Genomic DNA, 17,042 nt, shown 5'->3' on the forward strand with positions numbered 1-17,042 from the left:
TCTAGCCTTCCGCGAAGGATTTGCGGGACCATGTGGCATTAATTGAAGAGGCTATAGCGAGGGATGATGCATTGGCGAAATCCGAGGTTTTTCTTGTTCCTGTCATTTCTTTTAGATTCATGACCCTATTCTTGTGATGATATATCTAGCCATTGACAATGTAGTCCCTATAGACAAGTTTTAGATTGTTTGTCTATTTCAAATTGTCGTGACAAAAAGTTTAACTAAGACTAGAATTCTGGAGCAACATTTTTTTTTCTAATGACTTTTGGGCGCGCCTGGTGTGGTAAATGAGCTTGGGTCAAGAATGAGAAATGTTTGAGTTGTTGCTTACGCATTTCCTCTATTACGGAGCAATCATCAATGCACAGAGTGGCGTTGAATTGCTTGTGATATTTTCAATAGGTTATACGTTCATTGCAACTAAAGTTGTTTGGCTGGACCGCTATGCCTTTTGTCATGGCCTTACGATTCCTTCTTGTGAAGAGCATCTCCATCTCTTATAAGGACTTCCTTTTTATCTCGGGCAATAAGAAATAGAACAATCCGAAAGCCAATAAGGATATACAAAAAAATGAGGAAGCTCTTGCCGATGATTGTAGCTTTGATATCGAGAGGAAGCTCATCGACTTGACCACTTTCATAAGCCGGTTCATCGTGATGTTGATGCTCGCCCCCTGAGCCCTTAGCTTTAATAGAAATATCTCTAAGCTATAGACCCATGTGACCAAGACAATCCCAATCAAGAAGAATGCTGGGCATTTGTACGTGGCCACGGTGCTCAAGAGGAGAGCCCACAAGAATTTCCATTGCATTCTCCATCATTATCAAGCAAAATCCTAATTTAGTTAGGGCCATGATGATCCATCTTGAGCTCACTAGGATCAATTTCCTCCTACCAACTTTGTTGAGGGAAATTGTGGTTATTATTATGAATGTGGTATTTGTCGGTCCAACCCAACTATGGCAACCAAGAGCCTTTTCTTGCTAGTTCCTCCGACTTTCTTGAAAATTTGTGGATTGTAGAGGATGATTGCTTTGATCCCTGTTGCATGCTCGAAAATTGAATCTCGATCGCAGCCAACAAGATCCATTGGACCAAGGGTGAGGGGCTTAGCAACAACACTTTCCACACATCTTCGCCGCGAGTCCTCCTCGAAAACTCAAAATATCCTTCTTGCAATTCTCGCCAATCCCAGCTGCCATTGTTATGTCTTGAAATCGGGTTTCCACTTCTTGCTCTGAATAACAAATTAGGAGCAAGACCTTTTTGGCCTCGGGCAACTAGCCTTGCATTACCAACTACCTTGGCGATTCGGGTATCTTAAGGATCCCGAATGCCGGAGCGAGGGACGGAATCACCGCAACGCCTGGCATAATCCTCTACCCAAGCTTTAGGGTCAATTTCACATAGAAGTAATTCGATATAGAGCCAAGCAAGATCCCTAGGCTTATGCATAGCCCCGACAAAGAGGCTAAGAATTCTCAATGTGTGGCAGAAGAGATTTCTGCAGAGTACGCCGGCGTGATCATTAGGGCGAACCCAACCCCGATGTGAGTGATTCACCGCCCCATCATCAAAATTGCTTAGGAAGGTCCATAGCCCGGTCAATAGGATTGAATTGAGTAGGAAGATGGTGAAGGTGAGAATGATTGTGTAACTACCGCCCATGTAGTCTAACATTCTTGTGGTGATGAGAGAGCTCATGAGGGCAAAAATGTTGAGGATTTCAGCGGGGATTTCGACTTGGTGTTTTGAGCAAGGCCATGATCTTCATAAAAGAGAACTTCAAAATAAAAGAGAACATCGAAATCCACGCTGGAATCCTCAACATTTGTGCCCTCGTGGGCTCCCTCATTGCCGGAAGACTGTCAAACCACATTGGCCGTAGTTACACCATTATTCTTACTTCCGCCATCTATCTTCTTACTTGGTTCGGTCCTAATGGGCTATGGGCCGTCCTATGTGATTTTTAAGCCTAAGGATCTTGCTCGTCTACGTATCGAATTACTTCTTCGCGAAATTGACCGTAAAGTTAAGGTGGAGAATGATGCTAGGTGCCACAACGATCTCTTCCCTTGGTTTGGCATTCGGGGTCCTTAAGATGCCCGAATCACCGAGATGGTTGGTATTATAAGGCCGGCTAGCCGAGGCGAAAAAGATCTTGCTACTAATTTGTAATTCAAAGCACGACGTGAAAACCCGATTCCAAGACAAACAGATAATAGGTGGGATTAACAAGAATGGCAAGGAGGATGTTGTCAAGCTTCCATGGAAGACTCGTGGAGGAGGTGTGTGGAAAGAGCTCTTGCTAAGGCCCTCGCCCTTAGTGCGGTGGATCTTGTTGGCCACGATCGAGATTCAATTCATAAAGCACGCGACAGGGAACCAAAGTAGTCATCCTCTATAGCCCACGGATTTCCAAGAAAGTCGAAATGACTAGCAAAAGAATGCTCTTGCTTGCCAAAGTGGGGATTGGCGTCACAAAGATCACATTGATAATAATAGCCACAACTTTGGTGACCAAAGTTGACTGGAGGAGATTGCTGCTAGTGACCTTAGGACAGATCATCATTGCCTTAACCTAATTAAGGTTCTGGTTGAATGTCCTGGTTGGTTCAGAGTGCGTATGACAACAATTTTGGAGCAGAATTTCTGCTCTAAAAATACTTCTAGAGCAGAAATCTGTTTAGTTACTCAATTTTTCTATTTCTTGAGATTTTTCGCTTGCTTCAAAAGTAATTTTGAAGTCACTTGAAGAAGTAAAAAAAGAAATTACTTTCTCCAGAAGTAGAAGTAGAAAAATCAACTTCTAGTTAGAAGTTGATTTCTAGAACATAAGTATTGCCATGAGTGCCCTAAGCTTTCACATAGCAATAAGAAAAATTCTGCTTTCCCATCAAAATTCAAAACAGTAACAATACTAAATAATTACGAAATAATCATGTATAATACTACGTGTCAATACTCGTATATTGCGAAGTTTCCATTGTTTTGGGACAAGATAAAGTCAAAATGCGTCCATGGCATAATTTAAATTAAATAAAAAGTAAAAAGTAAAAATCTAGGCAAACACGACCTTAAACATCAAAGTTTACAGCGGGCACATAAAATAGCAAATTCTAGCAAGTTTCATAAATGTAAATTTCCTAACGTTAGCAAAAGTCCACTTACTTTTATGAACTTTAAGTGCATTCCCTTTAGGTTAAACATTGGCGAATTTCAACATCTATTTACTTCTTTGCCGCGGTAGCGACGGCGACAAATAATTAGCAACACGCATATATGGGGTAGCTACACTATCAAGACCGAGCTATATGAGGCAGATCCCACCCTTTTTTTTTTTGTCCCAGCAACTTTTTTGTTAGAAAAAAACAATAGAGATAATAAATCTGAGAATTTGGTTAACTGTAGGACGGATATTTCACGACGTTCTTTCAGTATCGAAGCTCTATTTTTTGTGAAGCACTAAATTTATTCATGATCTAATTTCCCATGCGAGCATCATTTTTGTTCCAAATTTTTAGACATTGCCAAAAAAATTATTTAACATTGTTATTGATTACGAGGCCATTTTCTCGTTTGTGGTGTTGGATATGTGTGTGAGAGACTATGAATGCAAATAAAATGTCAACTCCGAATGCATCATAGAAATTCAATCTGAATATGTCCAAATGTGGCAACGACATAGCAAATTCAGATTCAATATGACAAGAAAAAAACATGACACTAAAATGGCATGGCAAGAATACACACATAATGGGAGAATGACAATGACAAATTCGAAATTCAATGAGAAGATAACGGACACGGCAAATACCAAATTCAAATATAATAGGTATGGCAATGAAATAACAAGTTTCAAATTTAGGCGTAACGAGTAAATGGCGTGCAGCATTAGAATTCAAAACATGAGAAAATGGCATCACATGCCAACATCAGAATTCACCTGAATGGGTCGCATCACATCCGTCGTCGGAGTTGTAAGTATCCGAGCTTCCACAAGGTCATGGCAATTATGTGCTCATAGTTCTACATCACATAACAGGAAAAGAGACGAAAAATCCTATGTTGGCCCCAATTGTTAGACAAAGTAAATACGACAAGGATTGGCACCAACAAACACAAGCAGAAAGGTGTTCCAGGACATGACACCCTATCTTCCAAGCTAAAAAATTTCTCTGAAAATGCTTTTGTCTTCCGTATGATGTTGTACTAATATCAAATCATACATAGAAAGCAGTGAATTATCTACTAGCATTGCATAACTATAGGAACATCAAGTGTGCTTTTGAAACTCACCAACGATCCTTTCCAGATAGAGCGAAAATATTTACCGGTAAAGCAGACTCATGATCGAACCTGGAGCTTCACTTTCTTCTGGAACTGAACGTTCACGGAATGAGGCTGCGTGGCATCAGATCTGAGTCCCCCCAAGAAAACCACCATTAAAACAAACCTAACGATCAATTCTCGAAATTCTTCCTGAAACAGAGAACTTTGAGAGAGAGAGAGAGAGAGTACTGCCAGTTAGTGTACAGGTTGTCGCCATGACGCAAAGGGAGGGAAGCGAGGCATCGGCGGTCGGAGGGAGCATGCAAGAGAGAAGAGCTAGAATTGTTCTTAAACGCACAAGTGAAGGAATTGGCTCTGGCATGGGATTTTTAGATCAGAATGTAAGCTCTCAACATCACTGACTCTACTATGATTTGATGTCAAGCGAGCAGTAAGGAGCACACGGTCGTAGAGAGAGAACCTCTGGACTTACTCAGCTTGATTTTTGCTGATCGAACAGAGTCAGTTAAGGTAAGATAAGCTTTGATTTGAATGAGTAAGGACCGTTGGAGGAGCCTCGCAAAACGCCATTTTTTGCGGAACTGAATCCGACTTATTTGCATGAGTCTGGCTGAAGTTGAGGAGGGGCTGTTGACTTGTTCATCATATATTCCTCTTTTGATTTATCTACTTTCTCTTTATTTGTCGCTTTTTCGTTTCATGGCCATGTCTCCATCACAAAACAGATGAACAGATCACAATAAAATTCAAGTGACTCCAACCGATGATCACAACATGCTCATATCTCACATACATGTATTACCTGGCCAGTATCAACTACAATGCTTCACTGATATGCATCCAACCTATTCATTGGAGTCATTCCTTTCCCGGGGACGCTGCTTATCGTGTGACAAAAGTTTGTATACATGCCAGTCCTTGCTTCAAATTGTAGTCCTCAAAAAGGAGTTTTATAGATGAACACATAAAACATAGTAAAAAATAAAAGATCGAGTTATCCTTTACATAGATTAAACAGCTGCTAGAGATACGATCGATAGAGACAACCAATGGAAAACGGAACAAAAAATATACATGCTATCACTTAAGTGCCATAACTTGGAAGAACATACATGATATCATCCTAGTTGAAAAATGTATGTGCCACACCGTTTGCCGGAAGCGGTGGCGTCCGATCTCCATTCCTGATAGGGAGTCTAACTCGCCAGAGGCTGGCGGTTCGTGGGTGGCTCTTTGCTTTTCAAAATATGTGTAGGTAGGCATCCAAATCATCATTGAATGGCGGCAGGCTCCCTGGGTCAGAGATGCGACGGGGAGTGTGGCTGCGTCCGGCATCTATTGGCGACAACATTTCAGGGTTTCACTCATTTGAGGGAGACTAGTCTGATGGTTGTGTCATTTTTCTGAAATGAGCACCGGCAGTATGCTGAACAACAACTAAAGACTTCGGTCTTGGTGGAGAACCAGGAACGACGTCGCCAGCACCGCTGGCATCGTGGCAGCCATCGCGTAGAAGACTCGATGGGCATTCTTGAAGCAACAATGGCTCTGATACCAAATTGAATATTCTGATGACAGAAAAATGTTATATTCTGCACATATCAAGCTAAGAGTGCACGAGTCTATTTATTCAAGGTCTTGGGTGTGGCTAGCCAACAGGGCTTTGTTTTATGACGTTGAACTGGAAGTCTAACAAATCTTTACCTTGTTCTTGCATTAGTCAATCGAGTATTGCATGCGAAATGACGCCTGATGTGACTTGCGTTAAATAGTCATGCATCGCCCAAAATTGTCACAAAAGTGTATGGCTAAGGCTAACCAAAACCAAACGATAGACGTATGCATCTTATTCTAAATTTTTCGTTGTTAAAGTTTGCATAAACAAAATGACGTTAACGATTAGCAGTGTTCTAATTGGCCTCATTCAAGCCGTTGGGAAATCAAAACGGCTTCACGGATTAGCTATGAGTCATCAAATTTTTATTATATGAAAATGAGTCAAAATGTGTTAAATAAATCAATATGATCGAACCACATTCAACCCTACTCGACCCACCTATTTGATAACTCTATTTCAGATTATTGTTTCTTGAAAAATATTTTACAAATCGTTCGTTTTTCATAAAACAAACGCACCGTATCTATCACCTCATTTAAACAGAACTTCTTTTTTCCCCTTGAGCATGCACACCAGGTACATAGAACTAAATAGCCGCCGGTTCTAAAAGGCTATTTGGATGTCCTTAATTGGACACCACATTCAGACGGTGTAATAAGATATGCACCTCCAACTTAACTATCTCAGAATTCCACTCATTGAACAAGGTTCTAGGTCCAAGATCCTTAAGCCACTGCAATTGACAATGGGCAAAAGGAGGATTACACTACTCGATGAGGAAGAGTGAATGGTGCATACCGGGCTCTTGTCACTGCTCTTCCGTTCTGTGAGGTAACCACTGTTCTTCAGCCGGGGAACTCGGATCTCTTATCAGAAGATATCCTCAGCAAGAAGGTAGAATTACCCAGCCATCCCAAACTTCAGTTGTGTGAGGAACAAATCAGAACCCATTGCTTATCGGAGTAGACGGTAACGGACTGACCCGAAACGGACCCTTTGCGGACAAAGGAATTTTGGAGCGTAATTGATTCAGAGCGAGCTGAATTGCTCATTTACAACATTGGATGGCCCAAACAAGAACCTTGGACCAGCAACATCATCGATCGAGATGAGACAAATTATGCTGGAGCTGTAAATTTTTCCCTCAAAGGGATACAGTCATGGAGGCGGCCCTGGAAGGCGTTTCTACATATAACTTAAGTTACAAAGACTCAGGCCTCGAAGAAAAATGGTCGTACCATCTTCGCAGCCACTACAGTCAGGTAATTTTTCGAACTTTACATACAAGTAAATTTAACAAATGAACTGCCGCAATCAAACTCACTGTTAGCTACTCACCGCATTTATGACCAGGAATTGCATCATTGCTCCTACCCGGAAGAACATCAAACAGCAGGTTTGACATTCCGCTAGATGTCTTCTTTGAACCTAGTATGCTCAATCAACCAAAATACTAGCGCACCGGAGCTGCTGATGAAGCGGCATTCGTCATTTGGGATAAGGCACCGTGCAGATGACTCCACCACTATTTCAGAGAATCTAAAGCTGAGACAAGCCATTTGGAGTGAAAGCCATTCCTCCTCCTCAAAGGTGATTTCAGTCAAATTGTACTGGTGGCTTTTGAAAGTTAACCAGCTGGATATTGTTCAAGAATGCATAAATGAATCGTACTTAAGAGATAGGATGCGGATTATATGCTTCTATAACCAGAGGATACATGCAACTTTTAATTGATGGAAAAGAGAACAGCTCCAAACAAGAATTCAATAGGTAACGCCTGCATTTTGGGGACGCAGCAGCACGGACAGTTAGAAAAGAAGGAGAAGACCATCGACAGAAAAAAAAAAAAAGACCCAGAGAAGTTTCACATTATACAAAGAAGATTTTCTTGAGCAGGTAATAGAAAGCACATACCCCAACAATCAACATGATGAAGATTACCAAGGAGTTCACGTAATCTTTCTGGGATTCACTTCTCTACATGTTCAATCTGACGAGAGGGGAGAACACAAAAAACATAGAACTTCTGACAAGAATGGTCGTGCGTGACAAGATTTCTTTTATGCCGCAGAGTTCCTAAACGCACTTAACATCCCAGGAAGATCCAGTCATTTACTTGAGGCTGAAAGAATGTATGCCTGTAACAGCAAAAGGCTCATCATTACACACTTGGATCACTGAAGCAAATATACTCAGCAGAGGTAAGATTGGCACTGAGGTCCTGATTTCCAGGATAAGTCTTACTTCAAAAGCTTCACAATAGCCTTTCTGAAGTCAATGTCCAATAAGAGCATGCTATGCGAAGACTATTAACAAAAGACAAGGCCAATCTCTTAATTATGCTGGATTCTATTTGCCAAGACCGGTTTTGTGTCATGGCCAATATATGTAGCTTTATCAAGAGTTAATGTGCTAAAACAACCGAGGATCCTAATCCATGAAGATGGCAACAGAGATGCCAGCAACACGAAAATACAGTCTCACTTCACTTTTGAAAGCAGTTCTTTTTGCGTCTTCATATTCTCAGAGAACTCCCTTTTTCATGATTAAGTCACCGGAATGGTACTTCCTGCTCCTCTCTATGTCCCAATTTCAATCAACTGAAGAAAGAGAACAAAAATGACTTAAAATGTGAAAAGAAACAATATTTACTACTTGATGTCTTGTTGCATTTTTTTTGCTTTTATGTTACTTTCGTTTCTCCAATAAAAAGAACATTTAAGCCAAATAACAAAATCTAATGCGCAGCTCAGGCAATACAACTAGCTTCTCCATATAAATTAATGACCACATAACTCTTCAGGTTCCTAGCACAAATCATTAAGAGTCCATGATCCTGAGGACCAGAAGTGGTCACTGGACTGCCCCACTTATTCGATCTTAGTGTCCACACTCATATTGTCAAGATCAAGGTCACAACCATTCTCTAAAATTATTGGCTAAATCTTATTTCTTAACTTTACAGTTCCCCAAGAAACTCTAGTAAATGGAAGCAATCTTCCTAGAAGCAAAAGTCCTGGCTGCGAAAGAATTGAATCGAGGGAAAAACTCTGCCAGGTTCTCTTAAATTACACAGGCTAACTTTTGTAATACAAACAGAGACTTATGCGTCAAATGAGCAGTACAGAAGATGTATATACCCAATGCTAAGCTATGCTTCTGCTGCCTACAGAAGGCACAAGAATCCTACGCACAGGCCGGGACGGCTTCTTCACATAAGAAGAGTTCCACTCCCCACTGTCCTGGGAATAGTAATCCATCGAGTAATCTTCAATATTGTCACACTTCGAAGCTCCACTACTACCACATTCGCATCCTGAGTTGCCCTGCTGCAACCGTAGTAAGCTACGCAACCCGAATTCATCTAACTACATGACAATTACTACTCCCGCATTCGCATCCTGAGTCGCCCTTGCTGTAATTCTTCATTTTCTTTGCCTGAACCAACTTGATTTTGTGAGGAGAATGACAGTCACATCTCCTTCCTTTTCTTGGGTGATCTATCTGCTTTTGACGTGCTTGGTCTCCGTTAAACTTCTTCACCCTTTTGTCCCCTCTCTTCAACCTTTATTTCTAAAGATATATGAACTTCTTATTTAAAGTTCTGAACCATCGTGTATTTCGGTGAGGCAAATGTAGACCAAATTTAATTTGGGATTAGTAATACTAGTGGGAAGGACAAGCTACTGTCAAGTCAAGCAGAATGTGCTAGACTAAATGATGCACTGCGGAGAAGTGATCTCCGTAAGTTTGATGACTCTGGTCATTTCCTTTTCTTTCCTTTTCTTGGTAAGTTTCTCTCTTTCCAGAAGCTAGAATTACACATAAACTACTATCTCCATTTCAATAAAATGGATAAGAAAAATCACCCAAGAAAGAACCGAACAAGTTTTAGTGTCATCACATTCCTTTCCAACTTGTTTTGCCATATTAAGTGAAAATGTCAAGAATAAGAACAATTTAGAAACCATCTGCTAGTCTTGATTGCCATTCTTCCGTGATGACTATCCAACTTCCGAACTTCCGCTGCCTCAAATCCAAGTATTGCGTTCTACTTGGATGAAATTTTGATGAATTACGTCACCATAGAATCATACTCACAAGGCTATATACCTAAGTAACCTTGCGCATCAGAAATACAGTTCAGCCTGATTGAAGCGCTCTCTGTTGTTCTTTGTAGGAGGATGATTTTGACCATGGTTACCATTTTAAGGGCGTTAGCTCCTACCGTCGTGGAAAGTCTCCACTATGTTTAAGATTGCCTACTACCAATCCTTGTTGAATATAAGAATTTATATGAATCAAACGGCTAAAATTTTTTGTCTGGACTTTCTTTTGGGGGTCAAAAAAGATAACAGTTCAAAAGATATCATGTTCTGTGTACTTAGTCCAGTACTTAGTTAGCTAGACACGATCACCCACGCCTATGATGCGTGTTGTATGGTCAAAGAAAAAGAGTTTCAGTTTACTAGTTGGTTTCCATATGAAGATAGTCGTGCTCCAAGTTTGGATTAGTTTCACACTTCGGACTATTCTTACTCACAACTTGCATAACATTAGATGGTTTGATGAGATAACTGCACCATTTGTGCTGTCAGCTTTAGAGGATTGGAGAATTGCTAGAGGTCTGGATGGGATTCCATCGGAGAGGCTCGTTTTATATGTTGGCTATCACAAGTTATTAGAGCTTGAAGTGGTTCCCATGACTGTCCGATTTCTAAACCAGAGTTATATGCTTTTGTGAGGGATAGCACATCCTATGCTCTTTGAGAAACGTAGAAAAGGACAAATGCTTCAGGCAGGATTTTATGACACTTTCCGAATGATGGGTGCGGTACATGTTTTAGGGACCAATTTATTCATCAAAGTCCCATGTCTTGCTCTGTCCAGGAGACGTGCGTGAATCTCCATAGAGCAAGACTTGAGACTTTTGACAAAAGAAGTTTGCACAAATTAGTCCTGAAACAGGTACAGCACCCATCATCGGGAAAGTGTCATAGAACTACGCCTCAAGCGTTTGTCCTTTTCTATATTCCTGAAAGAGCGTAGTCTTTGCTATCCATCGTAAAAAGAATGTGCCTTTGGTTTAGGAATCAGATAACCATCAGAATTACTTCAGGTCCCAATAACAAGTGATCGCGCAGGCGGCACATGATGAGGACGAGGATGAGAATGAAGAAAACAGTGACCGTGTGGGAAATGAACGAGGCGAAGGTAAGAGGAACGTGATAATCAATCAGATAACGAGAACGAAGAAGAGGATGGAGATGAATATGACAAGGACGATGCAAGACAGAGGCGTGATGTGCACAGGCGTTGAATCCGAGACTTTACAACGCAAGCTCGGAGCCAGCATAACCGAATTCCCGATTAGGCAGAGATTTTGATGGGATTGGATTATAGCTCCATCAAACTGAGGCTCAAACCTGAATCAGACCGATAAATAGCCAATTCGGAGGATTACGTAGATAAAGCTGGATACCAGGTGTTGCTTCAGAATTTGGCAGAGAGCGACCGTGGAAGAAGAGGAGCTTCGCCGACTGCAAAATCAACGATTCTGGAACTTCCAACTGTGGAGATCAGATCGAAAGATGAAACCAGTTCAATTCAGACCCTAATAGAGAAGATTACATCTCATATAAAACTGGCCCCTCCAATTAAATTCCGTCCAGACCTCTAACGATCCTCCCATCCTCTAAAGCTCACAGCATCACTGGTTCACTTATCTCATTGAACCATATAATATTATGCAAGTTGTCAGGTAAGAATAGTCCAAAGTTTGAAACTAATCCAAAGTAGAAACACGACTTTATTGATATGGTAACAAACTTGTACACTGAAACTATTTTTCTTCAATCAAGCAACACACATCTTCTTTTGTGAGCTCATTTCATTGACCTTTAAAATGTTGTATGCGTGGGTACTTGGACGGATCGTGCCATAAGGTTACTAGCTGACCAAATGCTGGATTAAGTACACAGGATACAATATGCATGAACTTCCGAGGTGTCTTAAACTGCTATCTTTTTTTATCCACGGACAAAGTTCAGATAAAATTTTTTTACCCATTTAATTCATATAAATTCTTCTATTTAGCAAAGGATGGCAGCAGTCAGTCTAAAACATAGTCGAGACTTTCTCCACCGTCGAAGCTAATGCACTTGAAATGGTAACCAAATCAAAATCGAACAAAAGAGAACGCTTCAATGAAGCTAAACTGCATCATATTTCTAGTAAGTAGGGGTTACCAAGGTGTACAGCCTCACGAGTGGGATTCTGTAGTGATCTCATTCATCCAACACAGATGCATCGGTTAGAATTAAACTAGTATGCAGTTGTGGTGGATCGATACTCATGTATCATGAGTATCAGAGTAGATTAAACTAGTACTAATATTTTTTCACCGATCAGCAACAAAGAATCTCCACACAATTTTGAAAGCCTCAAGTGTATATAAAACCAAAAATCTGTTAATAATAGCCACGGTTATTATTAACAGATTTGCAAGTCTGCAGAATGGACTCGGCATGATTATCTTGTGATGTACCGCTGAATACCTATCCGAAATATCAATCAAAGGAGTAATTTCAATATTAATGGCTCTGCATAATTTCACCAAGGCAGAACACAATACATGGATTTGAGGCAGTGGAAATTCAGAAGTCGAATAGCCATCCAGGAAGAAGAGCACTCAAGACTAGTTTTTAAAATTGTTCTTGTTCTTGACGTTTTCACTTAATGCCAAACCAAGCTAAAAAGGATTGATTCGACACTCGTTCAATTCTTTCCTAGGGTCATTTTTCTTCTCGATTCTTGGCTCGAGTCGCGATTCAATTGACTCGGGAACTCAATAAATCAGGTTGGTTTAAGGGCCGTTAACCGTTCTTTTAAAAGAAGAGCTTTCCTGTAGATGTCAATGGGGACATTCGAACTTAGTAATCCTCTCTTTTCAGCCGATGTCGTAGTATCTTCCTTCGGAAGCCGGATGTGCATATCTCGTTCCCGATACACCCTATTCGACTCATTGCAAGCCAATACCAGCATATGTCGATTTTCGGCGGCTATAAGTTGGTTGTGTTCATCTCGTTCCACCGTGTGAAAGTGTCGTCCGTAGAGGATACCCAACAGCCTTTTAGATCCGGCGTACCGGTTCAGTTCCATGTCCTAGGTGGGCATGTTCACAGAGGGAGAAAAGAAGGGTTTGAGTCGTGGTTCAATCGACTCAGGAACTGAATAAACCAGGTTCGCTTGAGGCCGAAGCCGGCTCCTAACTTGCTGTGAACTGGTCTTCTTAGCCACACCGGGTCTATGTAGCATAGACACGCCCCCAAAGGCAATTTTCGCGTGTCAAACATGTGTCAGTGTCGGACACGCGTCTGACACGCTGGGACACGGCTGGACACGCGGTAAACACTTGTCAGGGCTTCCGACACGTGGTCAACCAATAGGACACTCGAGCACTAGAGATAATTTGGGAAAATCTCATACTTTTGAGGCCATAATTTGCCCTACCCCCATGGGCTTTCCTGATGGCCCGTCAACCAGTCCACGCAAGCATGTTGCTCCAGAGCCAGCCGCCACTTTGTACTATGCTTTCCCTCTCTTTCTAGACTTATTGGCCATTTTGTGGTACACAAGAGTAAACGAAAAGCTAAATGAGAGAGATTGTGCCGGTCATGATACTAAAACAAGTCAGCACCTCACGGATTAGGTATCCCTTTTTAGGGTAAATTCATTCTACAGACTCTTTTTATTATTTATTTATAAAATCATAAAATAATAATTTATCATATATAAATATATATTTAATATACAATGTGTCCTAACGTATCGAAATTCTATATTTTTTGAAAAGTTACGTGTCGGTGCTATAGAGCACCAGGTAGAGGAAAAAGAAGACAGCAGTGGAGGCCCCCAAAAGCATGAACCGGTCTAAGCCGAGACCGAAAAATCTGGGCCGGATCAACCGGGCGGTTTTCTATATTTATGACTCTTCCACAACGTTTTCACTTGCTTTGAAATTTGTGCTCGGTTGGGGGTCCACCGCTTTCGATCCGGACGTAGATAATCCACTGACCCGAATTAATGTTCCTGTGGCGCCCGAATTGAGGAAAATTGCGGCAATTGGCCCATGTCCCCTTCAATTGATAAATGATTTTTCATGCCATCCCCATTCAATTCTTAGTCTTCAGTCTTCCCATTGTCTTAATCAGAATGACTCTAATATCTTCTGTTCTGCGGTGGAGAAGTTACTGCAGTTGTCCTAAGCTGATTTACTCACGACTGTGTTTCACTTTAATTCCCAATGAATTTCGCAAATTGTTTTATCTTGAGTTGAAGGTAGAGGCGTCAAACAGGTGGGTAGGATCGGGTCGGATTTGGATCGGGTTGAATATGATCCGAATCAGACGCGTTTAACCCCGTTTTGACCTATTTTCATAAAGTACAAACTTAACGACCCCTACCCTACTCGACTAGTATTATTTAAATACTTCTATATTTAACTAAATCATGGAATATTTATTTCTTATAATTTATTAAGAAAAATGAGATTACTAAAAAACTTTCATGTAATTAAATTTATTTTTTTATTAGTAAATTCTTATTTTTTCTTCCGCAACAGATGGTGGGGACGGCGGAAGCTAGTGGACAGTGGCGGTGGACGATAGTGGTCGGCAAATGGGGGTAGCCGCCATCGGTGGGCGACGATCGATGATCGGAGAACAACGGTCGGCAACATTTTATAACGGTTTTTATTTTTTATTTTTTTTATTTGTTTTATTCATAAAAAATTAAAAAATATAAATCAATATACTTAAGTTTAGGCCCATTTACAAGGAGGTTGGGAAGCCGCAAGCCATGGGACCGAAAATGGATCAAATATGGGTAGTGTTAAGACTCATATTTAAATAGGCTTTATAAGCCACAACCCATATTTGACCCATTTTTTAAATTTATTGAATCATATATGACCCAAGTGAATAAAAGTGGGTTAAAAAGTGAGTCAAAGATCCATATTAGCACCTCTAGTTGAAGGCTACAAGCCTGCAGTCCGAAGAACATCCACTTCTCTGGAATTTTGGTTAAAAATTAAGTTCAATTATTTTATTTTGTGAGATTTAGAGCTTTCAAATCATTTCATTCATTCATAGATTTGTTCATTTTAATTGTAAAAGGCACTTTGGAAAGTTTAAATGAGCGGTTATGGAGAATAGTCGATTCTCGAGAAAGAACATATTTTTTCTTAGAAAACTTGGCTACAATTTATGGTCAAATGCTTGACCTTATGAACATATTGAAAGTTACTTTTACACCGTAGGAAAATTCCTAATCATGACCAGATAATTATGGATCCATTGATGATTACTTTTTTTTTTCGCGTGGAAACCTGCGAATGACACCGATAAGTACCTAACCACGTAAAAATTCCGCGTTTGCTATGTTAATTGCGAAATTGCTAGTTGTTTAAATGATCTTCTTATACGAGAGAAGTTGCGATTGCTAGAGTAATTAAATATCAAACCACGCTTTCATTTAACAACTTTGATTATGGTCCTATCAAATCTTTTACGAGATCGTAGTAGGAGGTTCCGGGTTGTTTAAATGTACATCTTAGGAATCGCAATACCTCGACGACTTTTGTGTCGATTTACAAGAGCCATCCAAATAGTAAATAATTTCTCTTATCGGCCATCCTTAACAAGTTCGGTATGGTATCCAGCCATTCTATCCCTTCCTTCCATTTCAGGCCCCGTGTTGCGGATTCCTATCCCAACCCTATCCCAATCGAGACTTAATCTCCATCACCCAAAATCGGTCCGGGCCGGAAAATCCGACACGTCTCGTCCGACCCCCATTGAGTTCGGCACCAGACTCGGCCGAATTCGACCACCGCGACGTGGGTCCACATTGAGACTTTCTCACGTTTCATCATGTCCGACCCCGACGACGAAGTCCGTTCCTTGACGCCATGTAATCAACGCGGGTTGCACGAATTGATGGAATCGTCACGCAACTTGCAAAATGTGTCCAAAATTACCAGGTGGGCCCCCCTCGATTTCTCTCTTCTTCTTCTTTTTTTCTTTTTTTCTCTTTTCTCCTCGTACATCATCTTCACATGCTTCAACCGCAGTGCGTTACAGTTAACTCACTTTTAACGCACTTTCCCCTTCTTCTTCTTCTTCTTCCCTCGTCCTCTCTTTTTACAGCTGAGCTGGAGTGGGGCCCACGTGTCCTAATCACTCTCCCTCCCCCGTGACCCGCGAGTATCTCGTCGGGCCCCACGTCGAAAGGAGGAAACGCCGTTCCCTCATTGGTCCTCTTTTCCGGCGCCTCTCATTCTCCTTCACCACTAGTCATTCATTATCGTGAATGACAGGGAATAATGAAGCCACAATCATGAGGGTGATTTGGGGAAATTTACAAAAAAAATTAATCTCTTGTGAGCCCATCTTAGTACCCCCTAATCTTACTTAATTAAGGAATCTTGACTTCTTATCGGCACGTATTGACGATGTCATTGTCTCGTTTGCTTTTGAAAATATTCTTCCTCTGGCAGAGGAAAAAGAACCAATCTTCGATGTTTAGACAGCTGTACAAGTACCTTATGACCCTCGACCACGTTTAGACCCACTAAGCTTGAGCCAAAGATTTGAACTAGCCCGTACAAAGCATGTTTCCTTCTCGAATGGGGACCGCCCAATTAAGTCGATCATGTTATGAGCAAAGCTCATTATTATCCTCTGATCATGGATTAGGGGTCATTGTCATTGTCCTAGCCCGACTCATGCCGATTAGATCTAGTCAATAGTAATCCTTATCGAAAGCATCCCATTCATCCTCAGAGAGCGATCTTGATAAAGAAAATGCATAGACGTGAAGGACGGAAATTAATAACGATTTTCGTTCGATAATAATGTCGACCGATGAGCCACAAGTAGCCAGGACCACATCCCCATCCTTTCGCGCCTTTTCCACTCAATCGTCGAGGGGAATTGCTTGTTCTCCCCCGGTCGCGGTCTTTTGCCGGTGCGGCTTGGCCTGTTGCGTGTCTTCTACCGTACGTGGTGATGCACAACTCAATTGAAGCTGAGGTGTGTACGATAAGTGAAGTTTTGGATCTTTTCG

The 17,042-nt window shown here is 41.1% G+C and overlaps 1 long non-coding RNA gene and 2 pseudogenes across 1 annotated transcript; 1 reads left to right on the top strand and 2 right to left on the bottom strand.

Annotated features, from left to right (window-relative positions):
• Window positions 1-398: 398 nt before the first annotated feature.
• On the bottom strand, window positions 399-1,744 carry LOC125315286 (annotated as a pseudogene).
• Window positions 1,745-1,746: 2 nt separating this feature from the next.
• Window positions 1,747-2,634, top strand: LOC125315287 (annotated as a pseudogene).
• A 4,433-nt stretch (window positions 2,635-7,067) lies between these two features.
• Window positions 7,068-9,326, bottom strand: LOC125315051. The gene is made up of 2 exons (XR_007198422.1): window positions 9,056-9,326; window positions 7,068-7,460 (listed from the first exon to the last, which is right to left on the bottom strand). It is a non-coding gene; the product is annotated as an uncharacterized LOC125315051 (long non-coding RNA).
• Window positions 9,327-17,042: the final 7,716 nt, after the last annotated feature.

The sequence above is a fragment of the Rhodamnia argentea genome, chromosome 5 (genome assembly GCF_020921035.1).
Source record: "Rhodamnia argentea isolate NSW1041297 chromosome 5, ASM2092103v1, whole genome shotgun sequence".
Taxonomy (NCBI): Eukaryota; Viridiplantae; Streptophyta; class Magnoliopsida; order Myrtales; family Myrtaceae; genus Rhodamnia; species Rhodamnia argentea.